This window comes from Amphiura filiformis, unplaced genomic scaffold, assembly GCF_039555335.1.
Source record: "Amphiura filiformis unplaced genomic scaffold, Afil_fr2py scaffold_157, whole genome shotgun sequence".
NCBI classification, from domain to species: Eukaryota; Metazoa; Echinodermata; class Ophiuroidea; order Amphilepidida; family Amphiuridae; genus Amphiura; species Amphiura filiformis.
In genome coordinates this window covers 96979-111743 of record NW_027305621.1, presented here as the reverse complement: position 1 = coordinate 111743, position 14765 = coordinate 96979, and the positions used below count along the sequence as shown (strand labels likewise).

Below are 14765 nucleotides of genomic sequence, written 5' to 3'. Positions count from 1 at the left end.
TAGGAGTAATGTGTACATCACCCCCGACTTGACGTACCAGGAACGAGTGCAGAATAGGAAACTACGTGCTCAACTGAATTCCCGAAAAGAACTTGGTGAAAGTGGGTTAACCATCAAAAGTGGGAGGATCACCAGTGGTGACCAGCCCTTTCGTGGAGGTGGGAGGAGACAAGGAAGAGGAGAGGCAGACGATTAAGTCAAGCTACCAGAGAGGTTCACACAGCACTAATGCACTTAGCACAGCACCGAACACACACGTCGCACCAAAGGAAGAGTCTAAAAGTACTAGACAAAATTCAGCTGATGCCAGGAAGCATAACAGCAATTTCAGTGATCATTATGATGAGTCTACAAGTGATAGATCATACGATAATGATGTCAGGTCCAAAAGTTCTGGACTACATGTAAGTGCGTCTATTACAAGTCGTCATAGACCATGTTTTGTTGATAATAGGTCTATTCATAGACCATGTGAAGATGAATTGTCTATTCATAGACAAGAGAGTGCTGGTGAGTCTGCAAGTTGTAGATCAAGTGAGGAAGTAGATGATGGGTCTATTCATAGACCATGTGAAGATGAATTGTCTATTTATAGACATGAGAGTGCTGGTGAGTCTGCAAGTTGTAGATCAAGTGAGGAAGCAGATGATGGGTCTATTCATAGACCATGTGAAGGTGAATTGTCTATTTATAGACATGAGAGTGCTGGTGAGTCTGCAAGTTGTAGATCAAGTGAGGAAGTAGATGATGGGTGTATTCATAGACCATGTGAAGATGAATTGTCTATTTATAGACATGAGAGTGCTAGTGAGCATAGTGAGTCTGCAAGTTGTAGATTAAGCGAGGAAGTAGATGATAGGTCTATTCATAGACCATGTGAAGATGAATTGTCTATTTATAGACATGAGAGTGCTAGTGAGTCTGCAAGTTGTAGATCAAGTGAGGAAGTAGATGATAGGTCTTTAAAATGTGGACCGGATGAAGAGGAAGTTGATAGTGTGTCTATAGGTCATAGACCAAGAGATGAGGTAGTGGATAAGTCTACAAAGTATGGATCATGTGAAGTAAACAAGCAGCTTGACAAGAGACACAGCAAAACTGGAGAAGAGGACAAAGTAGTAGACAGTAGACAAAAAGACCACAAGAGACACAACACAACTGGAGACGAAGAGGAAGCCGCCAACAATAGACATGAAGTTTACAAGAGACATGTGAGTAAACATAAACACCAAAGACGTGATACAATTGGAGAAAAAGAAAAAGCAGCCAACAGGAGACAAGAAATTCATAAGAGACATAAAACAACTGGAGAAGAAGAGAAAGCTGCTAACACTAGGCAAGAAGATCACAAGAGACACAGCACAACTGGAGATGAGGAGGATGATGCCAAAAGAATACAAGAAGCCAACAAGAGACATACATCTGGAGAGGAGATGACAGCTGCTAACAATAGACATGAAAATCAAAATAAGAGACATGAGAAAAGAGGTGACACATCAAGAGATGAAGAGATAGCTGCTAACGGTAGACAAGAAAATAACAGACCTACAAAGAAAGTGAATGGTAATAAAGACGGAACACCTTGTAATGCTTCAAGGAGTACCAGGAAGATTACTTGCTACTGTACCAATACCCAGAGCGTGATGAATAAGAGAACTGAGCTTGAGGCAACCATTGATGATCTAAAACCAGATGTGATTGGTGTAACAGAGTCCTGGTGTAACAGCACAATAATGGACAGCGAAGTTGCCTTTGACAGCTATGTTATGTTTAGACTTGACAAAGATTCACCAAGTGGTAGAGGAGGCGGTGTTATTCTGTACATCCATGAGTCACTGTCAGCGGTTGCTTGTCACGAGATCAACAATTCCAATGACTTCAACAGCTCAGTGTGGTGTTTGATTGAGTTAGAGAAGAATGAGAAAGTGTTAGTTGGACTATGCTACAGAAGTCCTAACAGTACAGATGAGAACAACCGCAAGCTATGCGAGCAACTTGAACATGCTGCAAAAGTTAAGAATGCTACTCACCTACTACTCATGGGTGACTACAATTTCTCTGAAATTAACTGGAAGCAAGGCAAGATAGAGAGTGGTGGGGACACTGAAGAGGCACAGAAGTTCTTTGACACAACACAAGATCTATATCTAGTGCAACATGTCGAAAAGCCTACGAGAAATAGAGGTACCCAGAAACCATCCATGCTTGATCTTGTCTTCTCCAGAGACGAGCAGATGGTAAACAACATTGAGCATCTGGCACCGCTCGGAAACAGCGATCATGATGGCCTATTCTGGGAGCATGAAACAAAGTCTAGCTTCCAAGGAGTCGACAATGAGACCACGTCATTCAACTACCCAAAAGGTGATTATGTTAAGGTCAAGAACCACTTCAAGAATGTGAATTGGGAAGAAGAGTTTAAAGATAAGAATTACAATGAAGCATGGAACATCTTCAAAGAAGCGTATGAAACAACCATACATGAACATGTTCCCCTCAAGAAGAAGAAAAGCAAGAAGCCGCAATGGTTGAAGTCTGGAGTAAAGCGGTCAATTCGGAAGAAATACAGCATGTATCAGCGATACAGGAAGACACAGCAGTACAAAGATTATGAGGCGTATAGGAAGCAGAGTAACATAACCAAGAAGAAAGTTAGAAGAGCCCAGGTAGATTATGAGAAGAAAATCATGAGAGATTTTAAGAAGAAACCGAAAGCCTTCTACAGCTATGTTCGTGCTAAACAAAAGGTCAAGTCAGGAGTCTCCCAATTGGAGAATGAGCAGGGTGATCTTACCAAGACTGACAAAGAAACAGCTGATGTTTTGAACAACTTCTTTCAGAGTGTCTTCACACAAGAACCTGATGGCGAACCACCAACTCTATCAGACCGTAAGCCAGACATGGAAGAGCTCAGTGGAGCAGAGTTTACTCTTGATGATGTAGTGAAGAAGCTGGATAGGTTGAAGCAAGATAAGTCACCAGGTATAGATCAAGTACATGTTAACGTTCTCAAAGAATGCAAGAATGAAATGGCTGTCCCTCTGTTCAGGATCTTTAAGAAATCGCTTGAGGAAGGCTGTATCCCAGACGACTGGAAACTGGCAAGAGTTTCACCAATATTCAAGAAAGGGTCAAAAAACCAGGCTTGCAACTACAGACCAGTCAGCCTTACCAGCGTTCCTTGCAAAATCATGGAGTCGCTACTGAGAGATGCCATTCTCGACCATGTCAACCAACATAATCTGCTCTCAGAAGATCAGCACGGGTTCAGAAGTGGAAGATCATGCATGACCAACTTACTCACCACTCTAGAAGACATCACAGGAAGCTTGGATGAAGGATTTGGAGTAGATGTCATATATCTTGACTACGCAAAGGCCTTCGACACAGTTCCTCATAAACGGCTTATCTCCAAACTGAGAGCTTATGGGATTTCTGGCAAGATCTTAGACTGGATCAAGGATTTCCTTCAGGATAGGAAACAACAGGTTGGAGTGAGAAAAGAATTGTCAGAAGTTTACAAGAGACATGTGAGTAAACATAAACACCAAAGACGTGATACAATTGGAGAAAAAGAAAAAAGCAGCCAACAGGAGACAAGAAATTCATAAGAGACATAAAACAACTGGAGAAGAAGAGAAAGCTGCTAACACTAGGCAAGAAGATCACAAGAGACACAGCACAACTGGAGATGAGGAGGATGATGCCAAAAGAATACAAGAAGCCAACAAGAGACATACATCTGGAGAGGAGATGACAGCTGCTAACAATAGACATGAAAATCAAAATAAGAGACATGAGAAAAGAGGTGACACATCAAGAGATGAAGAGATAGCTGCTAACGGTAGACAAGAAAATAACAGACCTACAAAGAAAGTGAATGGTAATAAAGACGGAACACCTTGTAATGCTTCAAGGAGTACCAGGAAGATTACTTGCTACTGTACCAATACCCAGAGCGTGATGAATAAGAGAACTGAGCTTGAGGCAACCATTGATGATCTAAAACCAGATGTGATTGGTGTAACAGAGTCCTGGTGTAACAGCACAATAATGGACAGCGAAGTTGCCTTTGACAGCTATGTTATGTTTAGACTTGACAAAGATTCACCAAGTGGTAGAGGAGGCGGTGTTATTCTGTACATCCATGAGTCACTGTCAGCGGTTGCTTGTCACGAGATCAACAATTCCAATGACTTCAACAGCTCAGTGTGGTGTTTGATTGAGTTAGAGAAGAATGAGAAAGTGTTAGTTGAACTATGCTACAGAAGTCCTAACAGTACAGATGAGAACAACCGCAAGCTATGCGAGCAACTTGAACATGCTGCAAAAGTTAAGAATGCTACTCACCTACTACTCATGGGTGACTACAATTTCTCTGAAATTAACTGGAAGCAAGGCAAGATAGAGAGTGGTGGGGACACTGAAGAGGCACAGAAGTTCTTTGACACAACACAAGATCTATATCTAGTGCAACATGTCGAAAAGCCTACGAGAATAGAGGTACCCAGAAACCATCCATGCTTGATCTTGTCTTCTCCAGAGACGAGCAGATGGTAAACAACATTGAGCATCTGGCACCGCTCGGAAACAGCGATCATGATGGCCTATTCTGGGAGCATGAAACAAAGTCTAGCTTCCAAGGAGTCGACAATGAGACCACGTCATTCAACTACCCAAAAGGTGATTATGTTAAGGTCAAGAACCACTTCAAGAATGTGAATTGGGAAGAAGAGTTTAAAGATAAGAATTACAATGAAGCATGGAACATCTTCAAAGAAGCGTATGAAACAACCATACATGAACATGTTCCCCTCAAGAAGAAGAAAAGCAAGAAGCCGCAATGGTTGAAGTCTGGAGTAAAGCGGTCAATTCGGAAGAAATACAGCATGTATCAGCGATACAGGAAGACACAGCAGTACAAAGATTATGAGGCGTATAGGAAGCAGAGTAACATAACCAAGAAGAAAGTTAGAAGAGCCCAGGTAGATTATGAGAAGAAAATCATGAGAGATTTTAAGAAGAAACCGAAAGCCTTCTACAGCTATGTTCGTGCTAAACAAAAGGTCAAGTCAGGAGTCTCCCAATTGGAGAATGAGCAGGGTGATCTTACCAAGACTGACAAAGAAACAGCTGATGTTTTGAACAACTTCTTTCAGAGTGTCTTCACACAAGAACCTGATGGCGAACCACCAACTCTATCAGACCGTAAGCCAGACATGGAAGAGCTCAGTGGAGCAGAGTTTACTCTTGATGATGTAGTGAAGAAGCTGGATAGGTTGAAGCAAGATAAGTCACCAGGTATAGATCAAGTACATGCTAACGTTCTCAAAGAATGCAAGAATGAAATGGCTGTCCCTCTGTTCAGGATCTTTAAGAAATCGCTTGAGGAAGGCTGTATCCCAGACGACTGGAAACTGGCAAGAGTTTCACCAATATTCAAGAAAGGGTCAAAAAACCAGGCTTGCAACTACAGACCAGTCAGCCTTACCAGCGTTCCTTGCAAAATCATGGAGTCGCTACTGAGAGATGCCATTCTCGACCATGTCAACCAACATAATCTGCTCTCAGAAGATCAGCACGGGTTCAGAAGTGGAAGATCATGCATGACCAACTTACTCACCACTCTAGAAGACATCACAGGAAGCTTGGATGAAGGATTTGGAGTAGATGTCATATATCTTGACTACGCAAAGGCCTTCGACACAGTTCCTCATAAACGGCTTATCTCCAAACTGAGAGCTTATGGGATTTCTGGCAAGATCTTAGACTGGATCAAGGATTTCCTTCAGGATAGGAAACAACAGGTTGGAGTGAGAAAAGAATTGTCAGACTGGGCCGATGTCATGAGTGGCGTACCGCAAGGGTCAGTGTTAGGGCCAATACTCTTTGTATTGTACGTCAATGATTTGCCAGAGGTAGTTACGTCAACAACTAAAATGTTTGCGGACGACACCAAGCTGTACAACAGGGTCAAGAAAGACAGCTCTGAAGGAAGTGATGCTATACAGGATGATCTCAACCAACTCAAGGACTGGTCAGATACATGGCTCCTTCGTTTCAATGCATCAAAATGTAAATGCATGCACCTGGGAAACGACAACCCTGAGAGAGCCTATGTCCTTGGAGATGATGAAATTGTGGTGGCCAAAGAGGAGAAGGATCTGGGTGTTTACATCACAGATGACTGCAAACCATCAATGCAGTGTACAAAGGCTGCCAACAAGGCCATGACGAGTCTGAGAATCATCAAGAGAACATTCAAGTACATTGATAAAGAGAGTTTCTCCATCCTGTATAGAGCCTATGTTCGTCCACATGTGGAGTATTGTGTCCAAGCATGGAGTCCTTACCAAGTCAACGATATCAAAGAAATCGAAAAGGTGCAAAGAAGAGCTACTAAACTGGTACCAAGTTTAAGAGACAAACCATATCAGGAAAGGCTTGAAGAATTGGATCTTTACCCGCTAGAGGTCAGAAGATTAAGAGGAGACCTGATAGAGGTATTCAAAATCTTGAACGGCCTAGAAGACATCAGACCAGAGGAGCTCTTCACCAAGTCACACAACACAGACACCAGAGGACACAACTTTAAGCTCTTCAAGAAGCAGCTGCACAAAGGTCTAAACCTGAGGAAGTTTTTTCTTCTCCCAGAGAGTGGTAGATACATGGAATAAACTTCCCAAAGAAGTAGTGAATGTTAAGACAACAAACCAATTCAAGGGCAAAATTGACAAGTTTTGGAGCAAGAATGGATATGGGGAACTAAAAGGCTTAAACCTATAATTTTAACCCATCAAATCTAAGTGTAAGTGTAAGTGTAAAAGGTGCCGCCAGCGTGCCGCCACAATGCGTGTCAAATATCGCTCCCCTCCCCCCTCGTTGACTGGCAAAAAATTCCTTGTCCCCACATTGTTTTCCTTGCCAAAATATTCACCCCTTCCCCGTGAATTGTTGGATTTGGGCCGTAAATGGCTCGATTTTGCAATCTAAGTATTTTCTGAGACCATTTGTCAGAATTTGCACAGATAGATATGATGTTTGCACAGATAGATATTTGCTAAACATAGGAAAGCATATTCTGTGCCGAATTGCTGCATCTAGCGCCGAACTGTCAAAAAGCACAACGTATGTGATATCACAGACCCCGTATGTGAAATCACTGACCCGTCTTTGATATCAGAGACGTCTTTGAATTAGCAGTGCCCCCGAACTGAATTGGCAAGGGTAAGGGACACAAAGTGGCTGGGTGACTTTATTTTTAATTTTCAGCTCTGAGACAGAACTGAATAGCCATGTCATACAGATGGTCTGCAATTAGATTCTCGTGTTCTGAAGGACCACCAGACATACAAACATGTAAAAAATTGATTTTTTAAAGTTAAAGGAGGATTTCGTGATCCTAACATCCTCTTTTTATGACATTTTTAGTAGATATCCACGAAAAAAGCTTAATCTCAACATTTCAGTTGATTCCAATTTTGCGTTTACGGGTGATGCATGATTATGTGTATTACAATGTTCAATAGAGCCACTGTTGTAATTTCGTTCTGGTAGCTTCTGGTATACCAGAACGAAATTCAAATTTGACGATATTTTTGCTAAGTGAATTAATCTGCAAGACATTTTTGGTACATAAACGTTATGTAGCCAGAGGTTTCCAGTGGTATAAAAATCTCAACAAAATGCATTTTTATTACAGGTCATCTTGCTGTTTGGTTGCACATTTGATGTTGTTTTAGTTACAGTCTGTTCTAAAGCATAATCATAATTCATAACACTTGCATATCGAGCCAATCTCGTGGGATACACAATTACACACATATTTTCATGTAAATGTTTTACGAGTTTTTATAGTTGTAGTAACTACAAATTTCGAACGTTTGAGGAGCCGTGAGTTCCAATTATTGGAACTAGAGTTTTTACAGTTTCTGGTGTATCAAATCTTATTTTGGTTCTGAGGTCATACCCACCTAGGCAATCGCTGATTTCCAACCGCCGGACCGACCTATGAATAATTAATTAAATGACGTATATCCTAGCGTTCTAGGTATTCTGTGCACAGGCTCAGTATTAAAATACAGTGCACGGTCACGGAATACTACATGGGCATTTGGTTTATTTGTTTGTTATTGCTTATTTAATAATTATTTGTTTGCTTTTTTGTTAATTGTTTTGTGTACTTGTTTGTTTAAACGTTTCTTTATTAATTTGTTTATGAGTTTGTTAATTTGTTTATTTTTTGTTAATCATTGTTTATTTATTTGTTTATAAGTCTGTTAATTTATTTGTTTGCTTGTTTATTTATGTTTTGTTAATGTTTTGTTTATTTGTTTCTATTTTTTTGTTTGTTTATAAGTTTATTTGTTTATAAGTTTGTTTATTTAATTATTTTTTGTCAATTATATTGTTTGTTTGTTTATAAGTTTGTTTATTTGTTTGTTATTTTATGTTAATTATTTTGTTTATTTGTTTATTTTAAGAAGTTTGTTGTTTGTTTATTTACTAATTTTGTGTTAATCATACTGTTTATTTGTTTTAAGTTTGTTAATTTATTTGTTTGTTTGCTTGTTTTTTATCTTTGGTTAATGACTTTGTTGTTTGTCTGTATTTTGTTTGTTTGTTTATAAGTTTGTTTGTTTATCTATTTGTTCATAAGTTTTGTTAATCATATTGTTTATTTATTTGTTTATAAGTTTATTAATTTATTTGTTTGCTTGTTTGTTTATGATTTGTTAATGACCTTGTTCATTTGTTTGTATTTTGTGTGTTTGTTTATAAGTGTATGTTTATTTGTTTATTAATTGGTTTAGAAGTTTGTTTATTTTTTTGTTAATTATATTGTTTATTTGTTTGTTTAGAAGTTTGTTTATTTGTCTGTTATTTTATGTGAAGTATCTTATTTATTTTTATAAATTTGTTAATTTTGTTTATTTATTTGTTTATTTTTTGTTAATCATATTGTTTATTTGTTTGTTTAGAAGTTTGTTGTTTATTTGTTTGTTATTTTTGTTGATATTTTGTTTATTATTTGCCTGTTTATGTATTTATTTATAAGTTAGTTTGTTAATTTGTTTATTTTTTTGTTTATTTGTTAATAAGGTTTTTAGTTTTTATTTGTTTATGCTTACTTCAGAGTGGTGTAAGTCGTTGCCATTTAATAAATTAATTGATAGGCCTAATTGTTCAGTGGCGGCCAGGAATTTTTTCGGGGGAGGGGGCAAATGAATTTGGGGGGGGGGGGGCTGGGCAAATTCGACAAATTTTGCGCAAAATTGCCGCAAAAAGTAGACATTTTTAATACGTAATTGGAGGAGGGTGCCTAAAAAGTGGAGGGGGGGGGGGAACTGGGGGGAGAAAAATATAGGGGGGTGGGGCGTAGCTGCTGCTTGCTTATTTATTTATTTATTTATTTAGTAATCTAATCTAGTAATCTAACCTAGTTATCTAGTTATCTAATCTAGTCATCTAATCTAGTTATCTAATCTAGTTATCTAGTTATCTAATCTAGTTATCTAATCTAGCTATCTAATCTAGTTATCTAATCTAGTTATCTAATCTAGTTATCTAATCTAGTTATCTAATCTAGCTATCTAATCTAGTTATCTAATCTAGCTATCTAATCTAGTTATTTAATCTAGCTATCTAATCTAGCTATCTAATCTAGTTTAGTTATCTAATCTAGTTATCTAATCTTGTTATCTAATCTAGTAATCTAATCTAGTTATCGAATCTAGTTATCTAATCTAGTTATCTAATCTTGTTATCTAATCTAGTTATCTAATCTAGTCATCTAATCTAGTTATCTAATCTAGTTATTTAATATAGCTATCTAATCTAGTCATCTAATCTAGCTATCTAATCTAGTTATCTAATCTAGCTATCTAATCTAGTTATCTAATCTTGTTATCTAATCTAGTAATCTAATCTAGTTATCGAATCTAGTTATCTAATCTAGTTATCTAATCTTGTTATCTAATCTAGTTATCTAATCTAGTCATCTAATCTAGTTATCTAATCTAGTTATTTAATATAGCTATCTAATCTAGTCATCTAATCTAGCTATCTAATCTAGTTATCTAATCTAGCTATCTAATCTAGTTATCTAATCTTGTTATCTAATCTAGTAATCTAATCTAGTTATCTAATCTAGTTATCTAATCTAGCTATCTAATCTAGTTATCTAATCTAGTTATTTATCTAGTTATCTAACCTAGTTATCTAATGTAGTTAAGTTATCCAGTTATCTAGTTAAGTTATCTAGTTAATTAAGTTATCCAGTTATCTAGTTAAGTTATCTAGTTAAGTTTTCTAGTTATCTAGTTAAGTTATCTAGTTAAGTTATCTAGTTTAGCTATCTAATTTAGTTATCTTGTTTAGTCATCTTGTTTAGTTATCTAATTTAGTTATCTTGTTTAGTTAGCTAGTTTAGTTATCTAGTTTAGTTATCTTATTTAGTTACCTTATTTAGTTATCTTATTTAGTTATCTTATTTGGTTATCTAGTTATCTTATTTAGTTCGATTAATTAGTTATCTAGTTATCTTATATAGTTATCTAGTTATCTTATTTAGTTCGATTAATTAGTTATCTAGTTATCTTATTTAGTTATCTAGTTACCTTATTTAGTTATCTAGTTATCTTATTTAGTTATCTAATTTAGTTTAGTTATCTAGTTATCTTATTTAGTTTAGTTATCCCGTTATCTTATGTTGTTTAGTTATCTAGTTTAGTTATCTAGTTTAGTTATCTTGTTTAGTCATCTTGTTTAGTTATCTAATTTAGTTATCTTGTTTAGTTATCTAGTTTAGTTATCTAGTTTAGTTATCTTATTTAGTTATCTTATTTGGTTATCTAGTTATCTTATATAGTTATCTAGTTATCTTATTTAGTTCTCTTAATTAATTATCTAGTTATCTAGTTACCTTATTTAGTTATCTAGTTATATTATTTAGTTATCTAATTTAGTTTAGTTTTCTAGTTATCTTATTTAGTTTAGTTATCCCGTTATCTTATGTTGTTTAGTAATCTAGTTTAGTTATCTCGTTTAGTTATCTTGTTTAGTCATCTTGTTTAGTTATCTAATTTAGTTATCTTGTTTAGTTATCTAGTTTAGTTATCTAGTTTAGTTATCTTCTTTAGTTACCTTATTTGGTTAGGGAGTGTTCATTAATACTTTGGTAGGGGGGCTGGTCTTCCTCAAATTTTTCACTCGAAAACTTTTTGACCCCCCCCTCGATGGACTGCTAAACTTTTTTGACCCCCCTCTTTTGAGAGACAAAACTTTTTTGACCCCCCCATTATCGTATAACAAACATACTTAATAGTGTTGTTTCCAGTGGTGTGGTTTCTGGGTCACATGTCATTGAGGGAGGCAACTGTTTATAACATTCCTAGTGGGACAATTGCGCATGAAATACAAGCACAAGGAAAAATCAGGGTGTTTATCTGATTTTACAGGGATAAATGAAATAGAGGATTTATTTGGAGGTTCATAGGCACATCAGCATAATTTGGATCCGTGGCTATTATGAATAGTATTGGCCATATTGAAGCTTGAATGGTCAAATATTGTTAAAATTGGAACTAATTTATGCAAAAAGCTAAAATGGTCAAATACTAGATTCATTTGGTCACGCAAATGTACACAGGTATCAGTTTTGGCCCCCAAAGACCGTGGCACCTGGGCCCACTCTGCCCTATGGTAAATCTACCCATGGGCTTATGTGTACAAAATAATTTTGCAATGAGAAATAGTAAACTGAAGTGTGCAGTACGTGCAAAGATATCTAATTTATTTGCAATATTTTCTTGATGTAGTTGTATTTTGATCAGATTGGTACTTAACATAATCATATTTGTAGCCTACTTTGAAGAGATATAAAATTCTATGGTAAAAAGTGCCAGTATTTCTTAGACCAACCCAGATGTTGCAGACCATTTTTAATGTTATATGTGTACACTTTTCAAACAAAAGCACTGAAACCCAAAACTGGCCCATATTAAAAGTGATATAGATGGTCTCAATGCGCGCGAAGCGCGAGAAAATTTTGAAGAGGAAAACTTTTTTGGCACCTAAAACTTTTTGGTGGCCCCCTCTTTTTAGGTCCAAAACTTTTTTGGTCCCCCCTCCCTTTTTACCAGCCCACCCCACCAAAGTATTTCTGAACACTCCCTTATCTAGTTATCATATATAGTTATAGTTATCTAGTATTTAGTTCTCTTAATTAGTTATCTAGTTATCTTATTTAGTTATCTAGTTACCTTATTTAGTTATCTAGTTATCTTATTTAGTTATCTAATTTAGTTTAGTTATCTTATTTAGTTTAGTTATCCCGTTATCTTATGTTGTTTAGTTATCTAGTTATGTTATTTAGTTATCTAATTATTTAGTTATGTTATTTAGTTATCTAGTTATTATAGTGAGTGAGTGAGTATCGTCTTGCAATATGTTTTCTTGTTTGACACTAGACTATGCCATAGTCGATTTTTGATAAATAAAATGTTATTAATCATGATGAACGCATTCAGTTGAACTCGAAATTATACTGATATTTAGTATATCAAAATACTAGTATAAAATGGTTATGAAAAAGTTTAGGCTATATAATTATATTTGTGACAGTAAAAGTAAAGTATAGAGGCCCTACGTAGGCTTATATTATTGAATGCAACATATCATAATGGCATAATTATAATGACACTTCAATACTGAACAATTCTAATTTTAGAATCTGCCAGTTTGAAGCTAACAAACAGAGGGCGTACGGTGACTGAAAAGATCAGTTGTGAAAATCTATCAATTGTGCACTCATTAATTAAATCAGAGTTTTAAGCTTAAATGTAATAGCCAGAGTAGTGCACAATTGGCAAGTGGACTACGGAGAAGTCTAGTTTGACACATGTGATTTTATATTTGATTGATCGATTAATTAAAACTTGCTTGCTTGGCTTGCTTGATCGATTCATATACTTCGAGATATGATAGGTGATTAAACAAACAAAATAACAAAATAAACAAAATAAATAAATAAATAAATAAATAAATAAATAAATAAATAAATAAATAAATAAATAAATAAACATTCACTGCAAGTCTGTATAATAGTACTTCAATCTGTTGATAATACTAGTATTCGAAAACATGTCATACGTCATTGCATTAATTATTCATGAAGTCGGTCCGGCGGTTGGAAATCAGCGATTACCGGTCACCTAGCTACAATAATCTGAACACGGTATCAATACACATTTGCATCGATTTGTAGGTAACATGCCAATGTTTAAATATGCCAAGTTTGAAGAAGCTACTATTTACAGAACCAAAGTTATAAAAGAGCGGAGGTAGAACTTATTGAATGACCCTCGTATTTTTATTTATATTGTTGCGTACCCAGGGGTAGCAATTAATGTTAAAACTCTTATGCGGGTATCCTTTATGGATTGGAGACAAATACTACCAAGTTGATTCTTCTTCTTTGATTCACCTATCGGTATAGAACATTTATTCAGGTCTACATCACATAAACATGCACGGTCAATCACTCAGTCAGAACTCTCCGTCGAGACTTCCCTTAACTTATCAGATCATTTGGTTATATACTCGCTCATTAGTCACTGTTAGTATCAGGGGAATCATGAACCAAATATTTGGTCCACCGTGGTTTGCTCTGGACCAATTATTCGGTTCGCTACGCCAGGGGAATCATGAACCGAATATTCGGTTCGCTGTGGTTTGCTCTGAACCAAATATTCGGTTCGCTACGCCTGGGGAATCATGAACCGAATATTCGGTTCGCTGTGGTTTGCTCTGAACCAAATATTCGGTTCGCTACGCCTGGGGAATCATGAACCGAATATTCGGTTCGCTGTGGTTTGCTCTGAACCAAATATTCGGTTCACTCCGCCAGGGGAATAATGAACCATCTGCTTAGTGCGTGTGACTCATCGTTTTACTCACTAATATTTTGGTGCAAGGGCTAATCACTATCACATGTGTGGAGCACGTGGTTAAGCTTGCTAAGAAACAATAATAATTAACGATAATTGAATCACATAATGATTAACCCGAAATGTATTAATTAACTCATAACCTAATTAATAAGATGATTTCTCATGATCTGCAGGATCATAACAATATCTATACCGCGACCGTACCGTAACCGTGGATGTATCGGGTAAAATTAGACCAGGAAACAAAGAATTAAAAATATTGTAAAATATATTCCTTTGCTATTGTTATAGTTACCTCACATAACATCCTCGAAAGATATTCTAACACGTCACCGCCTCAGCACATCTGCGTATCTACATAAAACCAACAACACAGATATATAACATGATTGTATGACGAAATATACTGTGAGAAATCCAACATGTACTGGCCGAACCTGTACTAGTGGATAACAGGCAATGATCCATGTATTCCAACCGTTCAAGGAAACTGTGAATAATTAATCAGGTGACGTATTTACGAACTCTGCGGATATGTAGTATTTTCTGTTTCGACGCATGTATCGTGAACTGAATGCCATTACACAGTAGCGTGGGTCATCATATTGGTGTGTGTGTGTGTGTGTGTGTGTGTGTGGGGGGGGTACCGACCATGATTGGGTGGGCACCGGGTATGATTGGGGGCACAAGCCGTTTTTCGGCAATTTTCCTATGGGATTTTCTAAATTTTGCTATCGATTGGGGGGGCACATGCCCCTGTGCCCCTATGACGCTACGCCACTGCCATTGCATCCATCATTCAATCATTGTTAT

General features: G+C 36.6%; 1 protein-coding gene across 1 annotated transcript in view; it reads right to left on the bottom strand.

Moving 5' to 3' along the window:
* LOC140145164 (uncharacterized) overlaps positions 1-14396 on the bottom strand; it is a gene marked incomplete at its 3' end in the record, with an annotated part of 57484 nt that extends 43088 nt beyond the window's left edge. Inside the window, exon 1 of the mRNA XM_072166940.1 lies at positions 14248-14396. The remainder of the gene's footprint in view (positions 1-14247) is intronic.
* Positions 14397-14765: the final 369 nt, after the last annotated feature.